Source organism: Diabrotica virgifera, chromosome 7, assembly GCF_917563875.1.
Source record: "Diabrotica virgifera virgifera chromosome 7, PGI_DIABVI_V3a".
Taxonomy (NCBI): Eukaryota; Metazoa; Arthropoda; class Insecta; order Coleoptera; family Chrysomelidae; genus Diabrotica; species Diabrotica virgifera.
The window spans coordinates 62,048,584-62,063,836 of NC_065449.1; positions in this window are offsets into that span (position 1 = coordinate 62,048,584).

Genomic DNA, 15,253 nt, shown 5'->3' on the forward strand with positions numbered 1-15,253 from the left:
TACAATATAACTGTTAACTGTCAAATATAATTCAAATTATTAATGTAAACATTACAATTGTAAACAAAATACATATATTTTATATATACAAAATAAAATACCAGTCAAGTATAATAAGTAAACGTTAAAATGTATAGATACTTACGTAATAGAAAATAGACATTGTACAGGGCGTCAATAAGTTATATTTCATAAATGAAATACCATGACGTCACTTTTACTTTTCCTCCCTAGGGAGGAAAAATATTTTCCTCCCTAGGGAGGAAAAGTACAACTTTGATCCCTACAATCAGGTCCGGAAAAGTATACTTTCGGTAGAGGTAGGTGGAAAAACATTTTTCCACCTACCTCTACCGAAAGTATACTTTTCCGGACCTGATTGTAGGGAGCAAAGTTGTACTTTTCCTCCCTAGGGAGGAAAATATTTTTCCTCCCTAGGGAGGAAAAGTAAAAGTGACGTCATGGTATTTCATTCATGAAATGTAACTTATTGACGCCTTGTACAATATCTATTTTCTATTACGTAAGTTTCTATACATTTTAAAGTTTATTTATAAAATACTCTGTATTTTGCAGAATGGTAAAAAACAGTAAATTGTTATTTTGATTTAACAATGTTTACATTATTAATTTGACTTATATTTGACAGTTGACAGTTATATTGTACGTACTTGTTAGTTTTAGTTCTAATAAATTTTGTTGGTTAGTTACATAAATAAATTAAGTAAAAATGAAAAAATGACTTGTTATTTGAGGAAGGTGGAAAAACCATATGTATAACATGGGAGTAAAGTGCCTTTTCCTCCCTTGAATGATTACTGCCCTCCGCTACGCGTCGGGCAGTAAACTTCATTCTCGGGAGGAAAAGTAGCACTTTCCTCCCTTGTTATACAAATAGCTATTTCGATGAATCAGGTGAAAGTGAAACAATTAAAGGGACAAGAAAGATTCGGAATTGAAGTATTTAATGTTATAGGCCACAATCTTACTCAAGATCTTTTAAAGAGAATTAAATGCTACAAAGATGTTACATGAGCTCTTCGATGTTTCTCTACGCTAGATAAAGAAGCAGTTAAGACGTCAATTAATACTTTATGTGTGAAATATAAAAAAGATTTTGATGAAACCAAAGAGAACTTGCATAATCAAATTACTCATTCTATAACATTATGCCAAAAGTTAAATATACATTTATAAAATTTGGTGTCATCCAAGATGTAAAGATTGTAAAGGCAACAATTCCCAATATTTTACCTTTACTGCAAGTTTATTTCACGATACCAACTTCTAATGCCTCAGGCAAGCGGTCTTTTTCGGCTTTAAAAAGAATAAAATTATATTTAACGCCAAATAGGGCCAAGAAAATCTAGACGCATATCACTATTGTATTATAGAAAATGAAGACCTGGAGCAATTGAATAGTGATAGTATTATATACAGATTGCTAATACCTAGTCAAGACGTCAAGAAAAAAAAGTGATCTAAGTTTTGTCATAAGTATGTATTTTTTAGAATATATTTTTTTGTTCGTCATGTGTTGTTTTGTGTAAATTTCTGTTTTTTTTTTTATATTATTAAATATATTTTTTGGAATATATTTTCCGTTTGCTATTCTTCTTGTTTGGTTTAAAAAAGTATGGATTTTACAATAAATACAAGTGTTTTCTTGTTAAAAAACTGACAATGAATAGCAATTAAGGGGGCCCCTAAATATTCAGCGCCCAGGGCCCGAAGTTAGGTTAAGCCGGCACTGGTTCAAGGTCTAACTAGTTCATTTAACAACGTCTACAAAAAAACTAGTTGTCAGATACTTGGACTATTGAAAGTCCTGAAAATAATCTTACTTCTCTTGACTAGGTATATGACTCAAGGTACTAGATTATATTGATCCGAAATATATTTTAAAATAAATCACTTCTTTTTCTCATGAGCACCTTTCAGTGCGTCACAGTTTTTTGATTTTTTTCTAACGCATTAAATTGTATGTGACAATGTGACAGAAAAAAGCCACGTCGGTGATTACAGACATGTATAACATTTATTCTAGTTATAGATAAATGGCGCTATAATCGAAAAAAAATTATTTACGAATCATATATCTACGAATATAATTTGTAAAATTTATAAGAATATACAAATCAAAGAAAATACCATTTTTTAAATGCAATAAACACAATTGATTTGTTTTTATGCCAAATTGCAAATAAAATAAATGTTATCAATGTGCATTATCACGGACTTACCTTTTTTTCTATCATTTGTGACGCACTGAAACATGCTCATGAAAAGGACATAACACTCCATGACTATCTCCATTTTTTGAGCTCCAAAATTTAATTTGATTGTAGTAAAAATTCAGCTCGTTGATTCAATATAATTTCAAATTATTTTTTAACCAAAAAATATTAGGTGCTTCTATCAAAATACCAACATACCAAAATACCCTTAGCTAATTGGAAATGGACGGGAACAGAAAACTATTCATCTTGTGAGCAACCCTTCTTATGTTTATAGGCTACATAAAATATAAACTATTTGGGCCTCAAGGATAGTCTACGAACAATGTATTAATGGGTATGCGTGATAAACTGAAATAAGCTCTTAGTTCTATCAGCGACAGTTCCACAAGTTCATATTAAGTTGCTATACAGGGAAATAGGGAAATTCTAAGCAGTTTATACCAAATTACTTATTATTTGAATATAATTCTAGAGAAAATTCCACACCTGTAATTTTGAACCAATCAAAATACGTTATTTTGACAGATCACCATGGCAACGGAGGTATTTTATCGGAAATTTTTTGCTCGTGGGGTACCCAACAGCGAATTATAGTGGAAATTTTTTGACGTTTACAATAACAGAACATTTTTGACAGACTGGTTTTTATTTGTTTATATAATTTAAAATAAAACGCCAAAAAATAATTTTCTATCACTTGTAGTTACTCAAAATTTATGTAAAATTGAAGAATATACTATTTTCTATCTTGAAATGGCATTCCCATGCAACTACAATGAGTAGAAATTACGAATTTGAAAGCCTAAATAATTGCTGACAAAGCTATGGCGCGCTATTAATCTGTTCATGCAGCTTTGGATTTTCAAATGCAAATTTGGTGTGGAATTTTCTTACCGAATACCACGCGAAGTCAAATTAATATCCGGAAATTTTTTTTTTTTGATCATGAATATTTTTAGAAAATTTCCCTCGTCTGCGACTCGGGAAATTTTCAAAATATTCATGATCTCAAAAAAATTTCCGGAAATAATTTGACCTCTAGTGGTATTACTAGTGAAAATTTTTCTTTTAATATAAAATACATTTAAAAGTGGATTTTTGCGTGAATGGATTGAGGCATTCAGCTAGTTTTTTTATTATTATTTATTTTTCTGTGTTATTTAAACTGTTGTGCAAAGGTTTACTCAAATTTATTTTTTGAGCTTTTACTGGGTGAAAGAAAAGGAATGTTTTTCTGATTTTAAATTTGAAACACCCAGCACAGTGAACAGACTCCAAGGATGCGTATACATCGAAATAATGTAATACATATTCTAATGTATTCTTTAATGTGTGTTTTAACTCTTAACTGGTGTGGTGGGTCAATATTGACCCAACAAAATTTAGTGTGACAATTTAATTAATATTGCAATCGGTGCACGGAACTGACCAACTATGAATTCTCCTATTTTCTGCAGCACTCTTAGTTGACCTACTACCATTGTGCGTGCGGGCGACTGTTTTTTTGAAAACTTAAAGTTTCAAATAATTTCAAGGTACAAAACACCCTCTATTTTGAAATTTTAACGAAAAATCTTAATTTTTATTTCTTTTTTTTTAAGGACGAATATAAAGAAGTAAAAAAAAAATAATCAAATTAACGTTTTTAAAATATTTGTATTATTATTTTGTTAGTTTTTGTGTCGAAGTGCAAAGAATGCAATTACGCCAGTCAATGGGAGCAAGAATAGGATATTACCTCCGAATTCTATCCTAATGCATGGATTTTAATGAAATCTTGTGGTGGTTCCCACACCTTCTCGGGGGTGGAATATTTTTTGGTGAAAATAAGCACGAAAGTCGCTAGAGAACCTAATGCTAAGCAAAAACTGTTCTACAATATTTTTTGTAAACTCAATACTTTTTGAGTTAGTCGCAGTTGAAATTGGCCATTTTCATTGAAAAATGACACCCTTGCGGACAGTTTTTTGAGAATACCCTAAAAACTATGCAACTAACGAAAAATCTGTATAAAATATTTTTGTAGCTTATAAAAAGCAAAGAGATTCGTTTCTTCATAAATCTTCTACTTATAATACAAAAAGAGATATGGTAGGTGAGAAGAGTTTGTTTTTTTGGTGCATGCTCAAATCGGTGTATATAAAAAAAGATAACTGAAAATAACAGAGAAATGGTCATTTTACGTGTATAATGATACTAATATCTTTTGTAGTACTTGAAAATACCTTTAAAATGATCAATATTGAATGTTGATCACATTCACACTAAGCGAGATAATGCTGCAAAAAGTTGATGGCTAATGTATTTTAAGAAAAAATGAGAAGTATATCTAACCCCTCATACATCAGAATTTAAAAGCATCGTTTTCCTTCTACAATACTTTTTATTATAGTGTTGTTTCTATGTTTAAAAAGTTGGACGGTTTTAAAATGAATGGTTTTTGAAAAAATAGGATCAAATTATAGAGCACATTTTTAAATTTTATTAAAAATCTTCCTTTTTCTCCATGTAACTTGAAAATGATAAGAGATACAGTAATGAAAAATAAAAAAAATTATCTAAAAAGACCCCACATTTTGTGTAATATCTTCTTCTCGTTTCTCTTATAATTTTCGAGTTACATGGAGAAAAAACATTTTTAAGAAAATTTAAAAATGCGCTCTATAATTTGATTTTATTTTTTTCAAAAACCATATATTTTAAACCCGTCCAACTTTTTGAACATAGAAATAACACTACTGTAAAAAGTATTGCAGAACGAAAACGATGTATTTAAATTCTGACGGATGAGGGGTTAAATATACTTCTCATTTTTTCTTAAAATACGTTAGTCATCAATTTTTTGCACCATATCTCGATCAGTTTGAATGTAATTGACATTTAATGTTGCGCATTTTAAGGATCTTTTCAATGACTAAAAAAGGTATTTTAGCTTTGTTTCAGCAGAATTTTGAACTGATTCAGAATCGTACTGAGCGTGCGCTTTACATAAAACCGTACGCGTTTTATGTAAAGCGCACGCTCAGTACGATCCTGAATCAGTTCAACATCGGTTCAACATTCTGCTGGAACAAAGTACCATTATACACGTAAAATCTACCGTTTCTCTGTTATTTCAGGTTAAATACACCGATTTGAGCATGCACCAAAAAAACAAACTCTTCTCACCTACCACATCTCTTTTTGTATTATAACTAGAAGATTTATAAAAGAACAAATCTCTTTGCTTTTTTATAAGCTACAAAAATATTTTAAAAAATTTTTTCGTTAGATGCACAGTTTTTAGGGTATTCGCAAAAAACCGTCCGCAAAGGTGTCATTTTTCAATGAAAATGGTCAATTTTCAACCACGCATAACTCAAAAATTATTGAGTTTTCAAAAAAATATATGGAACAGTTTTTGCTTAAAATGAGGTTCTCTAGCCATTTCCGTGGCTATTTTAACCAAAAAAATTTCCACCCCCGACAAGGGGTGGGAGCCACCCCCACGATAAAAGCACACATCTATGCGGCATAATGTAGACTTTGTTTTATGACCTATTCCCTACTTACTGTGAAAATATCCAGTAAATCGATCTAGTAGGATGGAATTCGGAGCCAAATACCCTCATTGACTGCCCTAAATGTTTACTTTTAATTCATAATAATAAGGTATTCTCCTTTTCATGAACATTTTTCAGTGCGTCACAAATTATAGAAAAAAAGGTAAGTCCGTGATAATACACATTTATGACATTTATTCTAACGTGACATTTTAGTTAAATCTGACAGTTGTCAAATTTTATTTTCAATTTGGAATAAAACCAAATCAATTTTGTCTATTGCATTTATAAAATGGTATTTTCTTTCATTTGTATAGTCTTATAAATTTTTTTTTTTTTTATTAAAGAAAATTACCGCATCCACCAACAGGTTATTAGCGGCATTACTTGATAAACAAAGGTTAACAATTATTTTAACAAGTAAAAAAAAAATAACTAGATTTGATACAAAATATTGATAGATATTAGATAGTTGAGTAAGTCTTTTACTGGACAGTTTTCTCCTAATAAAGCTAGTAGAGTGTTTGGTAGATTGTTCATTGAACGTTCACGTTGATATTTTGGACACTCGATTAACAGATGGGTGACGGTAAGAGGCGTAGCACATAGGTCACACATGGGACGTTCACTGGCCGAGAGTAAATATGAGTGTGTAATCTTGGTGTGCCCTATACGTAGGCGCGTTAGAACCGTTTGAATAAACCTCGAACTAATACTTGTTTTCCACTGTCGTGTATCTGGTTTTACCGATTTTAGTTTCGATTGCGATAGAAACCATTCGCGTTGCCACTGACCGATTACTTTTTGTTTAAAAAACGTTTTGAGATCTTTAGATACATACTCGCGCACTAATTCGGACATCGCACTTGTTGCTGCATTACGAGAACTTCTGTCTACCTCTTCATTGCCCATAATCCCTATATGTGATGGGATCCATATAAATTTCGGAGTTGTGTTGTTCTCTTGGGCAATTTGTAGCTCAATTTTTATTAGTTTCTCTAAAGGACTTTCAGGATACAGATGCTGGATTGCGAGAAGAGAGCTGAGCGGGTCGGTGAGAAACAGAGGCTTTGAAATATTTGAAAGGTTTGCATGTTTTAGGGCGCGATACAAAGCAAATAGTTCAGCGGTGAAAACGCTTGAACTAGGCGGTAGTTTAAATTGAAAAGTAGACGTTGGAGTTACAAATGCACAACCAATACCTTCAACGGACTTAGAGGCATCGGTGAAGATGTTTGTGCAGTTTAGGTAGTCTCGTTCAAGAATCTCGTTCAGTTTGTTTTTTATAAGTAAGGTGTTAGTGTATTTTTTGGAGTGGGAGGCAGACTAATTTCTAGGATGGGGGGAGTGGGGGAACCATGGAGTGGGATATTGGATGTTACAGTGAAACACGTCTGGAATTGTTGCATCGAGTTCATTTAAAATTGATCTTATTCGCATGTAATAAGGTTTTCCGGTACGAGGTCTATTGGAGAAAAAGTCGTGATTATTTTTGGAAAAGGTATTTTCAAATAGTGGATGATCCTTATTGGCAGCTACGGAAGAAGCATGTGAAAGTGTTAAAATTGTCCGCCTATACTGCAATGATGGTTATCCAGTTTCGGAATATATGCTTTCTATTGGTGAAGTGTGAAAAGCTCCGAGAACGATCCGAAGTGCGGCATTGTGGATTGTATCTAGTGGTTTTAAGGTAGTCTTAGTTGCGGAGGCATAAACAATTGAACCGTAATCGATTTTGGATCTAATTAGTGTTTTGTACAGAAGCAGCAGCGTAGAAAAGTCGGACCCCCAGAAACGATTTGATACGGTTTTAAGCAAGTTGAGTCTTTTGTTGCATGTTAGCGCCAAGTGTTGTATGTGCTTTTTCCAGGAAAGTTTTTGATCTAACCACATACCGAGGAATTTCACAGAGTTTTCCAAGGGAATGACGCTGTTGTGAAGATAAAGGACTGGAGCAACGGGTGATTTTTTCGAAAACAGCATCCCAGTTGTCTTTGTAACGGAGAATTCGAATCCTGTACTTGCTGTCCATTCTTCTAGCCGAGTTAAAAATGACTGTACTATTCGGCACAAAGAGTCTTTTTTGCTCCTTTAATGTACACCACTAAATCGTCTGCATAGAGGCGAGCTTTGAGAGGTTTAGGTAATTTATTTATTATGTTGTTTATGGCAACTAGGAATAGGGTAGGACTGAGTACTGAGCCTTGTGGAGTACCATTTTCTGCAGTATGAAAATCTGAATAAACGTTGTTGACTCTTACTTGGAAGGAGAAGTTTTTTAAGAAATTTTCGATATAGGCTAAGCAGTGTCCTCGAATATTGGATGCGTGCAGTTTTTCGATGATGCTGTATCTCCAACACGTATTGAAGGCTTTCTTTAGATCGAAGAAAATAGCTATGCACATTTGATTCATTGCTAATGCTTCTTGGACATCACTTTGTAGGTCTACAATATTGTCGACTGCTGACCGGTTACGTCTGAAGCCGTTTTGCTCTGGTAAGAAAAAATGAGTGTTTTCCAGTGTCCACATAAGCCGGGCGTTGACTATTTTTTCCATTAATTTAGCCATGCCACATGTTAGAGAGATGGGCCTGTATGATTCTGGGTCAAGTCGAGGTTTTCTGGATTTTAAAAACGGTAGAATTGTGGCCTTTGACCATGTAGACGGAAATTGCCGACGTTGCCAGATTTGATTGAAAATTAGCAAAAGATGTTGTTTTGCCAATATTGACAGTTGCTTAAGAAAGAGAACAGGGATATTGTCGGGTCCTGGACTTGAGTTTTTCATGTCCTGTAAGGAGCTATTCAGTTCCATGATAGTAAGAGGTTTAGATAGGGGGTTTTCGTAGGATTCTTCTAGAGACAAGATAGTGTGTTCTTTGTCTTGTTTGTAGTCTCTAAAGTTACTGTTGTAGTTTTCGCTAGAGGAATGTTGTTCAAAGGTGGAAGCAAGGGTTTCAGCAATGCCTTGTGAGGTAGAGACTATAGTATTATTAATTTTAAGAGTGTTAATTGATGAGGAATACTTCAAACCGGAGATTTTCTTTACTCTTTTCCAAACTTCACTCATTGGAGTAGAACTGTTTATTTCAGAGACGTATTTTGACCATGAGGCTTTTTTTGATTTTTTTATAACTATTTGGGCTCTGGCTTTTAGGCGCTTGAATTCAATTTTGTTTTCTTGGGTTTTGTGCCGTTTAAACCTATTTAGAGCTTTTTTACTTTGTCGCATTGCTTCTTCGCAATCTTTATTCCACCATGGTACTGGATGATGATTGTATATTTTTTTTGTTTTTGGAATATAAAGTTCGGCACTTTTTAGTATTAAGTCATTAAAATTGGTGATTGTTCTATCGATATCGCAGTAGTTAATTTCACAGCTTTCTATGGAATTATCAATATATGTTGAGAAACTCACCCAATCAGCCTTCTCGGTTTTCCATTTTGGAACAAATGTGTCTTGTATTTCCGGTAGAGTATTAGTATTGCAGATTTTTATGGGGTGGTGGTCGCTGCCATAGGTGAACGACAGCACTTCCCAAGATAAGGATGGAGTTAAAATTGGATCACAGAGACTTAAGTCAATTGCTGAGGATTCTCCCGATGCTGAGTTGAACCTAGTAGGCGTTCCATCATTAAGACAATTTAAATCCAAGTTATATAATAAGTTTTCTATTGTTCTTCCCATCGAACTTGTGTTAGAAGATCCCCATATTATATTATGTCCATTAAAGTCACCTACGACTATACGTGGTTTTGGAATTTGGTCTATAAGGTGTAGCAAATCTGTGTAATTTACCTGTGAATTGGGAGGAATGTAGATATTACATATGTAGAAGGACATGGAAGATTCAATTTTGATGACTATCGCTTCTAAATTGCTTACTACGGGAAATAAATCTGCGTCGAGGGATTTTTTTACTAATGTAATAACACCGCCACTAGCATGGTTAAAAAGCATCCTGTCCTTACGGAAACATGTGTAGTGTTTGGGACTGTATTTTTGTTGGGGTTTTAAATTGGTCTCTTGCAGACAGATTATATCTGGACAGTTTTCGGCAATGATAATCTGTAGCATAGCTAGACGATGGAAGAATCCATCAATATTCCAGTGTATTATTGAGTTGAATGTAAAAAAAGAATATAAAATATGGAATATAACAATGGATAGAAACCAGCTGCTGATCTATGATGACTGTGATGCATCACTTTCTATACCGGAGCCCACCTCTCCAAGGTGAGCAAGTATTTTTTTATTCAAGTTAGTCAGCCTTGTTTTTATCGACCTTTCTTTTAAGTAGGGACGGATTTCCTTTAACATGTCACTTAGACCTCTAAAATCAGAAGTGAAGTCATTGATTGGGATTATGGGGTTCGATAAGCCAGCTATGTTTTCTAGGAGGCAGACTAATTGATCACTGTTCAGCGGAAATGGTGGTTCGTGATTATCAATGAAGGTTTTGGCAGGATGTATCATGGAGCAAATGGATACATTCGAATGCGTTTCTTCAAGTTTAGATGTCTTTATCTTCTTTCGAGATGCTGTAGATTTTGGTACTGTAAATGGGTTTTCTTGAAGTGTATTGTCGGATTCTGGAGAAGCGACTTCACTGATAGAGCGTTTTAAATGAGTGTCTTTGTTTTCAGTTACTTCTGTATTTACGTTTGGTAATTTTGGCTCAGTATGTTCTGAAAAGGTACTTTGATGTGATGATGTAGTTGGAGCTTGTTTAGATTGGGACGTTTCAGGTTGGTTAGTCGTACTGGTGAGGGTGGGCGTAGGAGTCGATGCTGTTGTTGTTTGTGCAGCCGAGTCAGCTGCAGTTGTAGTATTTGAAGCTGTAGAGCTTAGTGAAGTTTGTTGCGTCGTAGATATATTTGTAGGTTCGGTACAGGCTGCTGCCCTATGTCCCGGATTTTTGCATTTGAAACAGACGTTTCCATCTTGAGAAAATAATATTGTTTGGTTTGTGTTTTCGAATGTTATTGTTATGGCGCTTGGGATGGTTAAATTATGAGGGCTAACATATACTTGCCGTCGAAAGCTTAGAATATGGCTGTACTCGGGAAGATTTGCGCCGATTTTTAAAAATGTTATGGGAGATACAAGATGTAAACCGATTTTTAGCAGTTCTTTTTCAAGAACATGGTGTGGGATGGTCGGGGATACATTTGACATGACAATTCGTTCGGCTGGTGTTATGAGTCGTCTAGCCTTTAAAAGTTCTCCTCGGATAGTGATTTGGCCATAGTTATCTAAAAACTGATCTAGGATATTTTTATTCGCGAGGTACATGCAAACCCGGTTGTTGGAAAGGCGGGAGGCGAAAATGATGTTTTTAGGTTGAATAATGTTACCAAGAGGGATTAGGTAGTCATGAAGTGGAGTATTTTCGATTGCACTGAAGACTAGTGCCTGGTCTCTTGAAGGGAATTTGAATTGATTTGTCACCTGTGAGTAGCTTTTCGGTGAATTTATGTTGTGTTGAGATTGTTGATCCATGCTTGTTTCGGTGGAGATCATTTTAGAAGAACAGGTATCACCCGCAAGAGTGAGTGCGGCCCTGTCCTCCTATTGGTAACCGACTCCAGTTCTTGTAAGTATAGACCGCAAATAAAATTGAAAATGTGTTTAAAATGTTCCTAGTATATACAATTGTATATTAAAATACAATAAAAATATTTTTTATTGTTTCAAATAATTACGTGAAAAGTAGTCAATATTCCGTATATCACTTACTTGTATTTACCACTTTCACAAAAACTTAACTTGTATGTAAATAAACTTTTATTTATATCTACTTAATGAGTGATAAATTTTCTGCTAATTACTTTTTAATAACTATCTAGCTCGTATTCGATACGTGTTAACGGTACGAAGGTTGAAACTAGAGTCAGTCTTATAAATTGTACAGATTATATTGATAATATTATTATTTTATTTAATAAATAATTCTTTTTTGATTATGGCGCCATATATCGACAACTAGAATAATCACCGAACTAGAATAATTACCAAAGTATTTACAGACGTGCCTTTTTTCTGTCACATACAATTTAATGCGTTAGAGAGAAATCGAAAAACTGTGACGCACTGAAAGATGATCATGAGAAAAAGAATATGTTTCCTTTCATGAGCATTTTTCAGTGCGTCACAAATGATAGAAAAAAATGTAAGTCCGTGATAATACACATTTATGACATTTATTCTAACATGACATTTTAGTCAAATCTGAGAGTTGTCACATTTTATTTGCAATTTGACATAAAAACAAATCAATTGTGTTTATTGCATTTATAAAATGGTATTTTCTTTGATTTGTATAGTCTTGTAAATTTTACAAATTATATTCGTAGATATATTATATAATTAGTAAATAATTTTTTTTTCGATTATAGCGCCATCTATTGACAACTAGAAAAAATGTTATAAATGTCACCGACGAAATGTAATCACCGACGTGCGTTTTTTTATGTCACATACAATTTAATGCGTTAGAAAGAAATCGAAAAACTGTGACGCACTGAAAGATCCTCATGAGAAAAAGCATATGTATATACATAATCTCTAAGTATTAAGGTGTGTATATTTTTTCTAAACGTTTCATTAATAAAATAAACTAATTACCACATTACATATTTCGTACCTATGTAATAAAAGTGCAGGATTTTTAGTTTTGCGTCACCATTGACGCAACATACGTTAAATGGTTAACTAAATCACCATAACAATTGAAGGTTAAGCAAAACAGTACTAATAAAAGTAAACTTATCAATAAAAAATAACATTTAACAAAACTTTAAAAACAGAAAAACACATTACAAACCTTAACAGTTCTGATCGATACTTTAAGGGTAAGAACAGAACAAGTAGGTCGAGGTGGAGGTGTAGGTCGAGGTGGAGGTGTAGGTCGCGGTGGATCCTACTAGTTAAGTCGCGGTCGATGTCGACAGTAGGGATGGGAAAAACCTACCGGTTTTAACCTAAAACCGATTTTTTTCCTCTTCAATAATCGGTTTTTTCGGTTGTTTTTTTGTCCCGGTTATAACCGGTTTTTTCTTTATAAAATAATAACCGGTGAGAAACCGGATAAGCGGAGAAATATTGAATTCAGAGAAAAAAATGGGAAAATTTTTTGCCCCGCGCCTAAATGAGAAATTTTAAACTGACTGAAACCAATTTCACAATACTGATGACTGATTTTTATACTGATATGGATTCGAATGAATTGTCGCAAACTAAAGCGCAATGTAAATGTAACCTATTGGGTATCCGCCATGATTAAAAAAACCGAACACCGGTTTTTGAAATAACCGGTTTTTTGACCGGTTGTAACCACATAGCAAGGAGGTCACCTGCGCTGTCAGTCGAGCTAGTACCACTATCAAGTAAAGTAGTTTATTGAAATTTGAATGACAAAAAGACTGTGCTTTTGCGATGTTGTGTCAGTCAAGTGATGATAGTGATGAAATGTAAGCTGTAAATAATCAGATCCTCCTTCATATTTCAAAAATTTACTGAATTTAATTACTTTAGAAATTTAAAAATAAACTGAATACAAAAAAGGGATTATATAAAAAGTATCAACTCAGATAGCGCAGGTAATGACAACTTGGCTTCGAACAGACCAATCACAGGGAAGCATCCTTGTAGGCCGCGCAGTAGACATCCATGTAAAATAAACTCATTTTATTTTCAAAAGCATCGATGTAAACCTCCTGGATGGCATCGCCCTAAACCTCCACCGCGACTTACCTGCTCTACTCTCTCCCATTCACTACAATGTGTTTGTTTTACATGGATATCCACATCGACCTCGACCACCACCTCCACCTATACCTCCACCGCGACCCACTTGTTCTATTCTTACCCTTAGAGATATCGACAACATAAGAGAGGCATCACTATTTAAAGGAGGCTCTGTGATTGGGGTGGAATTTCAAAAACAAAATTGTGAGCAAGAAAATATTTGATTTCTTTACGTGGAGGCTCTTTAATTAGCGAAAGGTACATTGAAGAGACATTTTTCTTTGAACATTTTCTTCCTTTCGCCCTTTATACAGGAAATCAGTTCCTCTTAATGCATGATAAGGCAAGTCCTCCTCACGTGTTACTCAATATATAAGTAAGATAAATATTCGGATATTGAATTGGTCCCCTGACACTGCCGACATGAATCCTATTGATTACTTATGGGATATTGCCGGTAGATAATTAAAACTTTGTCAGTCCCTTCCTGTTTCCATGCAATATACATATAAATATATGATCTATGGTTACTGCTATATGAAACTCAGACCAAATCAAATAGCCTGCTTAATATCCAGCATGCCTAGGCGATGTGAAGCTATTATTAGAATTAGAGAGAAAAAACGATATTAGTTTACGTTATGTTTCTTTCTGTTTTTAAAGTTTTATTAATTGTTATTTTTTATTGTCAATTTAGTATTGTTTTAATTAAAGCACATATTAAAAAGTAAAAACGTCTATTTTCTTTGTTTTTAAAGGTTTCAGGAAAACTAAAAAAATATTATTTACAAAAAAAAATAGACTACAACCTAATTTCGATGTATACCACTTTTGTACTAAAAAGTGACAGGAGAAATATTAATTTTCTTCCACTCGAAATGAGTTTAAAAAATAAATTTGTGTAAACCTTTATCCAACAGTGTACCTTTATCCAACTTTATAGCAGAGAAAATTTTAAAACAATAAAAAAAATTAGCATCTAATTAGCAAATTTCAAAATATTAAAATGAGCATAATTTTTGCAATTAACTTGATAAATTAAATAGATATAAAAAGTAGGTATCTACGTCATAAATGAAATTTTTCAATTTGTATGTATTTTTAGGTATTAATTTAATTAAATACGTCGGAAAAATGAAAGAATACCCATGAACAAACATATAAAACACTCTGTATTTTCCTGTCACCGTGTCACAAAGAAAATTTCCCAGCTCAAGTATATGTAATAATAATTATTACATGTACTTGCGCTGGCCAATTTTTTGTATGACACGGTGACAGGAAAATACAAGGTGTTTTATATGTTCGTTCATGGGTATTCTTTCATTTTTCCTACTGTAGGTACTATTAATTTAATCAAAGCTTTTTGACTGACAACCTCTTATATATGTATTCTCCTATTCTTAAATTTACGTTATGAACGAAGTGATTTTGCAGTGGGATCTCGTACTTTTAATAGTAGGGGGGAAGGTATGCAAAATTTGCAGTTACTCGAGCGATATGGGGACTTATTGGGTTATGAAGAGTAGGCCCCAAAACCAAAAATAAGTTAAGTTTTCCATAAAGTGGGGGAATTTCCATTTTTTAATTTAATTTTCCATTTCCAACAAACGTTTTTTCCGATTATAGTGCCATTTATCCATAATTCAAAAAAATGTCTCGAATAAAAGTTACGTATTTTTACGTAAGGGATCCAAATCTGCAATAAAAAATTGGAGCT